The sequence below is a fragment of the Anguilla rostrata genome, chromosome 6 (assembly GCF_018555375.3).
Source record: "Anguilla rostrata isolate EN2019 chromosome 6, ASM1855537v3, whole genome shotgun sequence".
Lineage (NCBI taxonomy): Eukaryota > Metazoa > Chordata > Actinopteri > Anguilliformes > Anguillidae > Anguilla > Anguilla rostrata.
The window spans coordinates 9,498,766-9,511,091 of NC_057938.1; the positions used below are offsets into that span (position 1 = coordinate 9,498,766).

Consider the following 12,326-nt stretch of genomic DNA (forward strand, 5'->3'; position numbering starts at 1 on the left):
GCATGATGTCTCCTCCCACCCTCAGTCTCAGGTCTAGAAGGTTCAGGAGACAGGCGGGCAGACAGCCCTTTTACACATCCTACATGGCACCCAGGGGAGCAGAGCTTTGGGAACCTGTATCGCCTGTGATAGTACTAGTAAGCACACGCCCTTGGTCAAGGGCATTCTGGAAATGTTATAAAGTGCGTTGGACAGTAACCGAATGTAAAAAATATGTGTTTGGTTTCAGGTTCAAATCCCAAGTGGATCCCTGTTGTAGTGCCCTTGAGCAAAGTGCTCAGTCTGAATATATTCAGTAAACATCCAACAGTGTAAATGGATAATAAGTCAAATATAAACTCAGGCAGTCACCTTGGCTAGGGATGCACGCTCTGCGAATGTTTTCTCTCCAAATTTCTTCATAAAAACCGGCTTTCCCTGTCTTCTTTAGTTGCCCTTGATTACCCAGGTACATATTCAGCAGCCTATGCTTTTTATAAATGTAGTTTGATATGTAGTGCATTGCATGTCTGAAAAGACTTGAAAGAAAGCCTTTATGAGATCACATTGCCTGTTTGCTTTCAGTCCTTTGCTGATGCAACAACTGTAAAATATGTGAAACAGTGATATAGAAAAACACGAGGGGTGTAAAAAAAAAAATATTTGAAATGAAATATATTTGATAATGATGTGACTGTTCTTCGTTTGTCAGATCTCTGTACAGCCCAGTGCTTGTTTTCTCTCCGAGCTTTTCGCTTCAGGATTGCTATCGGTTCTGCGTGATGTTGTGATTGTGATATTATTTTTAAATCGGCGTTGGCCAGGGCGCCGCGGCTCCTCTGTGTACGAGGGCACGGCACGACTCCGCCGGCGTGTGCGTCGGTCGCTGCGCGGCGAGCAGAGAAGTGGGGCGAGGTGTGGGCGCGTGCGCCTGCTCGCCCGATGCCTGACAGTGAGTGGGCCCGCGTGGGAGAGAAGACAGCGAGATCTACACCCTCAGAAGTGAGACTCTGTGCATCTCTCCTGAGGAGGGAGAGGGAGGGGGGGGGGTGTTGAGAATGAGGGAGGAGAAGGAGAGAAAAAGAGGGGGGAAAGAGGGAGAGGGAGACAGAGAGAGAGAGAGGAGGAAGGCAGTCACCATGGAGACTAGCCTGAACTGCTCACCCTGCAACATTTCAAAACTTTGAGTAAGGAATGTTTTTTTTTTCATGCTGTTGCCTGAAAACCCCACTCTAAAAAAGGGAGCATGCCAATTAGCAGCTTCACACTTGAGCATCAGTGGGGACTGAAGAGATTTAAATTGCAGAACGCAAAAATTCCCATTCACCATGTATGTGAAAGCATGTGCAAGTGCACTTTTCTGTGAATGTATGCGTGACAGTGTCTCTGTGATAAGTGCTATGCAAAAGAATCTAACTAAACTGAATTTACTGTATCTGCAATATTGGCACTGACTGAGACCCATATTGATAAACTGAAACAAATTATGCATAAGGAAACCTACATGTGTACAGTTTAAGTTGACTTAACCCAAACTGTCCTTTGAGCCTGTTACACTGGATCCTCTTCCAAGAGACAAAGTGCCGCCTGCCATTTTATGGTGATTTAGCAACCGTACACAAAGTGACACCGAGTTCACGTACAACTGTGACCAAAACCGCAGACTGTTTAACGAGGCCCACGCTACAGCGAATCCAAAATGAACCTCTACAACTAGTTCACCCCGCTGTGATGCGCACAGCCAACCAATAACAAGGCCATAAATACAAGTGGGGAGCCAAAATATTGGATACTGTGTGATACTGTCGACTTAGATTGAAGAGCTCCTTTGCATGTCAATTGTGGGTGACCTATTTTTTCTTTCTTATTTTACTGTAAAAACATGTTTTGTGTTGTCCTGGCTCTCTGTTATCTAGTGGTGCTCAAATACCTTAAAAGATGTCCTCTTTGAAAACAGTAGAGCAGGGATTGATGGATCCATGGTTATCCAGTTTAATGTTTTGCATACTCTTGGCAGAAGTTAATTTCATTTGTTATTCTCCCTGGTTTGTCTCATCGATTTGACACTTCATCTAATAGCTTAGAGACGACAGAGCCTTATCATTTCTTGATGAATGATCGCGACCTTTTCCTCGGTTCCTTTGGGAATAGGAATTGACATCTGTTCTTACACATTTGTATGGTTTATTCCATACAGTCAGAGAGAGTTAGTGCGCAGAATTTGTGTGTGTGTGTGTGTGTGTGTGTGTGTGCGCGCACACTTTCTGGAAGGATATAGGAGTTGGAGGTCATACAGTATCAGACAACCCAAATTTAAAGAAGCAGTAAGTGAACATAGTGTGGGTGAGATGGACGGTGAGTGAGACTGAGGTAGAGAGGGAGTGAGATAATGAGAAAGCAATGAAAGATTGGCGTTAGTGGCATTCCTTTTGTTACTGGAGGAAGCATCCGTCTTGTACATCACATTATACAGATTGCGGCATTGACAATAGCATGCATTCAGTGCATCTTGTAGCAGTGGCTTTATCTGCTTCTCTGAATGTGACCATCTGCCAAAAAAAATAAATAATGACGGTGCAGCAGCTTTGCGACAGATTTGCCACAGACCTTTTCCCAGTGTGCCTCTCCCAACCCCACCCTTCTTTTAAACCCACCACTACAGCGACGCCATTGACCTTTATCTAATTCCTCAGCCTTGACTGAGCCTCTGTTCCCTCCTGTTCGCTGGCTTTGACTGGTAAACAAGGCTTGAGATTTCTGTCAGCCCCTCTGAAGCTCTGCTGCTGCTGCTGCTGCTGCCCCCATTGCCATGGCAACCAGACTAAGTCAGATGTAACCTCCAGCAGTAAGCTCATGGATTTTTCAGCATTCAGATTAGTCCTTGTCTTTATGTGTATATAAATATGCTTGTTTGTGCGCACTCTCTCTCTCTCTCTTTCTCTCGCTCTCGCTGTGTACGTGCGTGTGTGCGTGCGTACATGCGTGTGCAAGTGTGTGTGTGTTTGTGTGTGTGTGTGTGAATAAAAACTCAAGACGTCTATGGGAAACCTGACTTATGGGCAGATTGTCCACTTGAATTGAGATTGAATTGTGTGCATATCTGTGGCTAAATCCAAGATTCTCAATAAGATATGATGTTGAAGTTTTCGAATGATGGGTTCTGAATGAGAGGAAAGCATACTGAACCCACCTCAGTTCTCAGGCTGTGTGCTGTTTACGGAACAGTTATGCAATTGACCTGCTCTGCCATTTGGCTGCTACTCGTAAATAGTTTAGCAACACTTCACCCTGCAAAACGAATGTCCAGTTCCAGCCATTACATGCCTGGAAAAATCCCCGGAACAAAGGTTCCCCAAAAAAAGGTTCCCACTTTTGTGTTCAGAAAAGGTCATTCAGGTTGAAGTAATATTTTTCCTCATTTCACACTTCCTCATTTTAGTTATGTCAGTCTGCGTCCTCTAGAATTTGATGGACACGGGCTTGCATGGATGGAGGTCTGTGCCAAATGGCAGTGGACAGCAGAGTCTGGAGACAGAGTTTGTTTTTCAGCTTTCCATCTGGGGAGCTGTAAACAAGGCAATGGAGTATTTGAAAACAAACCTGCCCCACCCCAAACGGCTGTCATGACATTACGCAAAACAACAGATTTTTCATCGACTGTCCATCCTCCAGAAAGGAAAGGCAGCATTGAGGCCAATGTACTGGGCGGCAGTGTAATATAATAGGTAAGGAGTCGGTCTTCTAAACTATAGGTCGCAGGTTCGATTCTGCTGTTGTACTCTTGAACAAGGTATTTTACCTGCATTGCTTCAGTATATATCGAGCTGTATAATTGGATACAATGTAAATACTAAGTAAAAAAAGTTGTGTAAGTCGTTCTGGATATAAGTGTCTGCTAAATGCTTGTAATGTAATGTAAAGTACGAATTGGTGATCATACATTAAAACTGGAGAATAAATTCATTTGAAGGTTCCGCCATATTTCATTGCACTTGTCAGTGGCAGTTGCGAAAGCCCAGCTTTGATTTCAGCATGTGAGTGCCGTAAATGTTTGAACAGATTGAATTTATTTTGGGTTGCCTGTCCCTGTATCCCGTGATGGGTGCTGGAGCTGCTAGATCATTTTAGGTAATGATTTCTGAAAAAAAAAAAAACACCCCACGGTCTGTCTTTGAAACGGGTTTCTTTGCTCGTGTTTCAAGGTCATGTGACGCACCAAGGCGCAGCGCCACCTTTTTCCGTCTCGCAAACTCAAGAAGCGAGCAGGTGCTTGGGAGACGATCGTGTGACGCGTCTAACTTTAGAACGCTGTTCGGACATTTTTTTCCACCTCCTTGTGCTGTTTCGCCACACGATATTCAGCCTGGCATCCCAGCCAGGCAATGATCATTTAGGGTCCCTCCACGAGAGTCCCCCCGGATCCCCCTGTTCCCCCGTGTCGCTGTGTCAGGCGCTGGTCGTGTGCAGAATGCATTCCCCACATCGTCAGTCCGGTGCTCCTGCAGCGCACGCTTGTTACCACGGTACCGGTCTGAACTATGTGTGGGTAAAGGTCAGGGGGTGAGATGCAACAGCTGGTTATGTCACCGAGACGGAACGAGCTCAGTGCTCTTGACGGTAGTGTTGGACTATAATGGTCTAGACAACATGCAGGAACAGGTTGTCATATGATACCAACTCCCCAGTTTCTCAGTCAATAGGGAAGACCCTGCAGAAACAAAGGAAGAAGCGACCAATATGCTGGGAGCCTGAGGGACAGGACTGTGATGTGTCCAAATCATCACACATCATGGGTCCAATCATTCAGTGGAAATATTGTGCAAGGTTGTGTTTGGGCATGCACTGTACACAGTCTTGTATTAGGAGAGCTCTATCTATCTCTCTCTGAGTGCTGGCTGTGGTGGTGCTTGGCTATTCCTTTCTGTCTCCTGATTTCTGTCATGACGTGGACGTGTCCCTGTCGGTTGAGGCTAGGGAGGTACAAAAAATTGCGATTGCCTTGTATTTTCCTGAGCACTGAATTCAAAAAAACCTCTTGTGGGCAAAAACAGTATTCGAGGCAAACACATTTTATGTGATTTCAAAAAAGAAAAGAAAAAAAAGATTTACCTCTCTTTGTACTTTAGACTGGGCCGGAGGCCTGTAGTGACTGCAGTTGACAGGACCAATGCTGAAACATTGGGACACGCTGACTGGATCAAACCATACTTGCGTTATGGACGTGTGTTCACATTAAACCACACTGCACTCACATGTTCCACCTGAACGTTTCACACAGAGCTTGGAGGATGAAGGCACGTTTCTGTGGGAAGTGGCACCAGGAGAGCTGAAGCTAACCCCCCTTCATTAAAAAGCTCAGCTCTTTGTTTTGCTTCCAATTAGGCCGAAGAGGGTGATAATGAGTGCTAGTCACAGTTTTTAAGAGAATCGCTGATCCCAGAGGTGTGACAGGAAACGACAACTCTCTTTCGACACCCCTCCTCCCACACCGCCCCTTTACCTGCCACCCCTATCTCACACATATCTCTATGGCAGCTGCTCTGGAGAAACGAGGCTTGCTTTCCCCCAAGTGCAGACATAGCTCTGTGTCATTTGCATTTGAATAGGAGATGTCATGTCTCCAGGTACCGTTTCTACAGTTAATGTTACGTGTGTGTGTTTTTTTGCTTTGCTGTTGCCATCGTTCAAGCAAACTCCAGATCACATTATTTGTAATAGGGCGTTCTGTGGATCATTCTCTGTCTCAAACCATTGCATATTACATTACAGTACATTCATTTAATCAGCACCTACCCAGACTTTCTTAGAATGCAAACCTGTTTCAAGCCCCAACCGTCACGATTTATTACATGACTTCTTGACCTCTTGCACTAATGCATCTCCTGGAAAATCTTGTGTTGTTTTTTTTTTTGAGCCGTTTTTTTAAAAAAAGAAAAAAGGGTTGAAATGGTACACAGCTGTTGTGTGGTTGGGGGCCAGACCTTTAACCTTTCGGTGCAGACGGAGGCATTCTCACCACAAGTGCCACTGAACCAGTCATCACTGGTTTTCACAGATAATTTGTGGGCAAACGACCATCCAAAATGGTCGCTCTTCAAACAGGCTGACCTCTTTTTGGCGCCGCTTCGCTGCTTTTCGCAGCGCCGGATGCACCGATCGACCTTGGCTGCCAACGATTCGGCATCGACGCGTGCTTTCTGATGGCCTCAGCAGAGCATGCCTATTGACATCCCCAGGCACTAAATGGCACGGCGCACCAGAGAACATCGCAGCGCACACAGAAAGACGGTCCGCGCGCCGGTCTCCGCTAATCGCCGCCGCGTCAGAGCGGAGACGCCGCTCCACGCCGCGCGACCTCGTGGCCCGCGTCAGAGGGATGATGGAGATTTTTCCCCCGCTTCCTAATTGAAAAACGGGCTTCTAGACGATCTGTCATTGGGAACCCAGAAGCAGGGGTGGAGCATTATCGGCGCTGCATTAATTAATTCTTTTTCTCCAGGGTTAGGGGGCAGCGGATCTTGGCACGCGGTTGACATTGCTGATTGAAATTGCTTTGTCCCCCCGGTCTCTCCCTCGTGGCCCAGTTGGGCCCGGGCCAGGCTCTGTTGCGTCCTTCAGGAGGAGAGATTCTCGCTGGTGATCTCCGGGAGACGTTCGAACCGGCCGACTTTTTTCTAACTGACGGCTTACGACAGTCATAACGTAGGTGAGGGATCGGGACGTTACGCCCATCATCGCTGGTCATTTGCCTGAATCTAGAGTGAATCTAGAATCTACAATGAATCACTGTGCATTTAGCATGAAAGAATATCAGGTTCTCTGACTTCATTATACACCCCATCAAATTCTTTATATTGAAAAATAACATTCAGAAATAACACAGTTTATGAGCCAATTTCCACCCTCAAATTTCCATGGGCAAAACTGATCTTGAATCCACCTCATGAAGTTCTTATGCAATTTAAAACATGTCATTCAAATCTTTCATGAACCCTGTGGACTGAAAATATACAGACTTGGTACATTATATCGCTTTTCATTAGCCAAAAGTCTGAGACCTGGGGCTACTCTTGCTGCCCTTCTCTGTACTATTAATATATATTCAGTCAAGGTCATTATTTCTTCAGGCACAGGGCATCAGGTGGAAACTTAAATTGTGAAACACTTTCACGTGAGTTCAAATTGAAATTCATTTGAGGTTTCACTGCTGCGCAAGATGCAGATAAACCAACACAAACAACTTTGTGTCTGTTATTTTTTATAAATCAAACATAAGCAAAACTTGAGAAATGATCTTAAGATTGCACTTAAATTTAAATCCAAGAACATTTTTATAAATGAGGCCATCTATTTCTATGCACTGTACCACAACAGCCACCTGTTTATCACCATATTATACAAATATGTTCTCTCCAATCACATTGAGTTGAGACTGTACCACTATATTTAATGTGAAATGACTTTGCATTTCTAAATATAAGTAAAAGTTTACATTGGGTGATATACAAATAAAATAAGTTTGACTCTTCCTGTTGCTTGCAGATTACAGAAACTGCCCCCTGACATTTTGGTTGAGGATCCCAGGAATGGTCTCCCAAGGTAGGCTATTGCACCACTGAATTTATTTTTTGGGGTGCATTATCCAGGGGCACTCACAAAGCAAACATATTAAGAGGGGAAAACATTCACAATGAAATTCAGGATATGCGGTTTACTCAGGAGCACTGCAGTATTGTACATTACCTGGGATGTGAACCTGAATTCTTATAAGTCCATCTCCTTATCCGCGGCAAAGACAAGAGTCCATGGGGTTATTCAGGTTTTTAGGGTAGGGGAGACGTGGTGCTGCAAAAAACAAAATAGTCTCTATTCCAGATGGGATTATGCCTGATTACCCACATTACATCCATTCATAAATATTAAAATTTGACTTTGTCTTTTGGGAGGGAAAATCTGCATTTGGGTGCTGCTGGCATATCTGATGCTGATGTAATCGCAGGTAAGTAGCGTTTCCTGGTTATATTCTCTGAAAAAGCAGGAAATGACTGGGACAATTATAAGGGCCTTCTAGACTGATAAATGAACAATAGCTACTTACAAAGAGATAAATCCCCAGTCATGCTTATTAACACATTGCTTATTGCAGCATGTTAAGTGCTTGCCGTGTGCATCTTTACTCTTATGCATCATAGATATTCTATTTCATTTCCCGTATTTTACTGCAGTCTTGGTAAAATGTATTGGACCTGAACATATTCATCAAGGGCGAATCATAGTTCATCTCATTTCAACAAGGTGGTTGTTTATCGCTCACCCAATCCCACGGAACATTTACCACACAATCAATAAATGGCCAACCTGATTAAAAAAGATCTATTACAAAGGCTACCATTCAGAAACTGGACACCTATTGTATTGTATGGCATCAATAAAACGTATCGGGCTACCTTTATTAGCTGACAGACACAATGTTCCACCTCTCACTCAATGAATGACTTAGCTTCCCGTCAACAGTCCACAGTCCACTTGACTCTTAGACAATGCGCAACGACCTCCATTCAAGAGATATATGCTCATATGAAGATGCACTCATTTGAAGTATATAAACGTAGTTTTAATCCTGACATGTAAGGAATGTGTTAGCTTTAAAAGAGAATTTAGCCAATGTAATTTTTTTGTATGTGTTTTTTCCTATAACCTTATTATAGAATAAGTGCAACAATACATACATTTTTTGCTGATAAAAGAATTAGTCAAGCTGAAACTACCAAAATACATTTCTATCTGCGACTCTCTTTTCAACTTTCCCTCTCTGTTGACGATGGCTGAGTATGCCCTGTAGGACTGCTGTCTTCAGTTTGTATCCACACAGTCAGGGTTTGAATCCTAGGCCATGAAATAAGTCTCTGTACTGAGGACTAGTGCTTTAGCTCAGTGCACCATTCCTCACGTCCTAATCGCTACATCGATAATCGCTATAGTCGATGTCTTCTGGGGTGAAGAGTTAAGGGTGGCTGAATGACATTGCTTTGTTGCGTGACACCAGAGACTTATGCGTCAATGAATAAACTTGTATTTGCTATAATTCATTACTGATCTTAACTATTTGAAACGAAGATACATCTGGGACAGGAACTCAGGGATACCCTGTGTGGCTGTATATTTTGGATGCTTTGGCGAGACTGTGCCTCAGATGGTTTGTCCCAATACTTGCTAACCAGTGGATTACCCCCTCTGCACTACTCTGAAATCCGCAGATCGGCTATCCCATCTGGGGCTGAAATGACTTGAGCAGTGGAGAGACATGAATAGCTCGCTGGAGCATGCCTGCTCACCAGACGGCCGTTGCCTTTTTAAGCACAGCTCAATCAGGGCGATTCTGGGGGATTTTAAATGACATATCATTTTGGAAACTTCACATATCGCACCAAGTCTCACTGTGGCGTCATCATCCACAATTAGAAGCTGGATGCTCATTAGTAGAAGTATTGGATGGAATTGATATAAATAGCCAGGATAAGGTGTTCTTTGACAAACATAAATGCAAATTAGTAAACTATTTCAAACCAGGCTACCCTTTTATCAAATTCGGCAAAATACAGGATTATATAATTTCTTCAACTTGTCCGTGTAAAGAAACAATTGACCAATCAATAACAGGCAGTAAAAATTGTACTTCTGATGTCATCATTTTAAAACGTTAACATTTTTCATGTGTTGTAAAGAATGTAGCTGTCGGTAAAGGCACAATGGCTGCAATTGTGCTGCGGTACTTTTACAGTGCAGTGTTCCCTCTGTATTCTGGAGAAAGCAGTCCTGTGACACTGCCACACTGCCTGCTCAGTGGGAACATTTGGTGCATTATTGCTGGTACAGACAGGAGGCTTTCTTCTGTTTTTAAAATGTAATCCATCCTCACAACATTTCCAACACTTCTTGTACTGCAGTAGAAATGGTAAAATCACTGTGCCACAGTTACTCAATTCTCTTCCCTCACACACACCCACACACAAAGCATTCAAGCACTAACTGTCTCTCTCTCTTTCTCTCTCTCTCTCACATACACACACACACAAATATTCTTTTGCTTTCTCTCAAATTCAAATTCTAAATGGCACGAAATAGCTCATTGGCAAGAAATATATTTGTAAACATTACTAGGGCGTATAGCAATACATTTTAACACAGATGAATAATCATTCTCTCTCTCTCTCTCTCTCACACACACACACACACTCACAGACACACACACAAACACGAAAACAAACAGTGCTCTCTTCCTCTCCCATCCTCTTTCTATCCCTTTCTCACATGACTGATTGTAAACACAATAGCAGTCTTATGTCAACCAAAACCTTGAACAGAAGCAGGCTAAAATGTAAACACAAAGACAATTGAATAGATTTAAATTAATTCTGAGTCAGAACGTGCCGTGTGTATTTTATACATTTGCCAAAGTCAGGAGGGAATGCTGTTGTTTATAGGGCCACTGTGAGATGTGCAGATTTAAGAATTATCTGCAGCAGGAAAGACTGATTTGTCAGTTTTTGGATTTATACTGGACTTTCATTTACAAAGATGTAAGGGTTAGCGGTTGGGGCTTTAAAAATTTTTTCCACCCTTACACACACACATACACACACACACACACACGCATGCGCACACACACACACACGCACGCACACACGCACGCACGCACACACAAACACATGCACACTCTTTACAGACTGTCCAAATGTGGTTTTAGATCAGGCTTCAGACTAATCTTTCTGAACCGTATCACCACGATGGTATGGAACCGTGTTTCACAAAAATGGTATTAATAATGCAATAAAAGAAAAAAATTAGCAATGCAAGGACATCTGCAGCACAGATATATTACAGACATCCCCATTTCCATCTCCCCGCTCTCTTTTTTTTCTCCCCTCTCTTCTGTTCTGTGCGCTGGAACGGAAACAGCCCCTGTCATGTCTTCCATTTTCCCTTCCTGGGCTCATAGTTTATTAATCAGGTGCTCAGTATCGAAAATACGGATGAACTGAGATTTAGGCAGGGCCTTCTGCTGCATTATGCCACATCCTCCCCCCCACAGTAAACCCCTTTTACCCCCATGCATAAACCAATCACCACCTCCTCCTGCTCACTCTGCACTGCTTTCCCCACCTGTACTCCTCCCCCCGCACTACACCCCTGTTACCCCCAGACATACACCATTCACCACTACCTCCTGCTCACTCTTCACTTTTTTTAAATGTGTACTCCAGTGTACACCAACACACTACACCCCTATTACCCCCACATCAACAAACCACTGACAGCACCACCCCCCCCCACCCCACCCCACCCCAACACTTCACCAGTACAGCAGAGCTGCTGTGTGTTTGGAAACGCAGGCGTTCGAGCCGAGTGGCTAATGAGACAGATGTCTCGGAGCCTACGGCTGTGTCCCGCCCCAAATCCCTGACCAGGTGAGGTCATGGCTGCCTCTGGCTGCCACCAGGCGAGGGGGGGGGAGAAAGAGGAAGACCACATGACAGAGAGAGCCGGGGGGGGGGGGGGGGGGAGAAAGAGGAAGACCACATGACAGAGAGAGCCGGAGCGCGAGACAGAAAGCGAGACTGACAGAAAGTTAATGAGCAGCGCAGTCACCTCACAAAGAGGAGACAGTGAGGAGGAGAGACAGAGGGAGGCGAGGAGAGAAAGAGAGAGAGAGAGAGATGGGAGGTGATGGGAGAGAAAGGGCTCTGCACTTCCTGGAGTCTTTTTTTGTCAGAAAAAAAGCAAAAATAAACATGAAAATGTTATGGACCACATATCTTTTTGAATGTATTGACAAATGGAATTAATGCATAAAGAGGGGATTGGGGATGCCACCAGTGAGGGGACCTGGGTGGTCTGGGTTTGGACTCGATCATGGAATATGATCTACCCTCTGACCCCCTCAGCGTCTTTTGAGATTTCTGGAGTAGCTGAAAAGGGACAAAGTTTATGAGTAATTCTCATCTCTGTCAGTGGTCCATGACCGTAAGAATGACATAATCCAGGTAATGTGACTGCTGGGTCATTACTAAAAAGAAATGGCCATAAGGCAGGACTGCACAGCCATGTAGACAGCCTGGCAGACACACTTACCTGCAGACAGGTACGTGTCAGATTAGACTGTACAGTCACAAAGGACTGGCAGAGAAAGGGACGGAAATACAGACAGTGTGACAATTAAATAAAACCAGATGGCATTCTGACAGATAACGGGCAACAAATTCCCAGCAGGTCTGTGTGAAACCCTACTTTCGTGACACAGCCAATATTTCCTGACCTGTCACATCGACTGAGTGGATGCGGCTCTA

General features: G+C 44.3%; 1 long non-coding RNA gene across 4 annotated transcripts in view; it reads left to right on the top strand.

The window, feature by feature from the left end:
• Window positions 1-1,156: 1,156 nt before the first annotated feature.
• Window positions 1,157-12,326, top strand: part of LOC135256448 (uncharacterized) — a 28,238-nt gene continuing 17,068 nt past the window's right edge. For 3 of the 4 annotated variants that reach the window (XR_010330435.1, XR_010330436.1, XR_010330438.1), the window contains exons 1-2: window positions 1,157-6,685; window positions 7,522-7,578. This is a non-coding gene — a long non-coding RNA (uncharacterized LOC135256448). The remainder of the gene's footprint in view (window positions 6,686-7,521; window positions 7,579-12,326) is intronic. The other variant, XR_010330437.1, reaches the window with a different exon arrangement.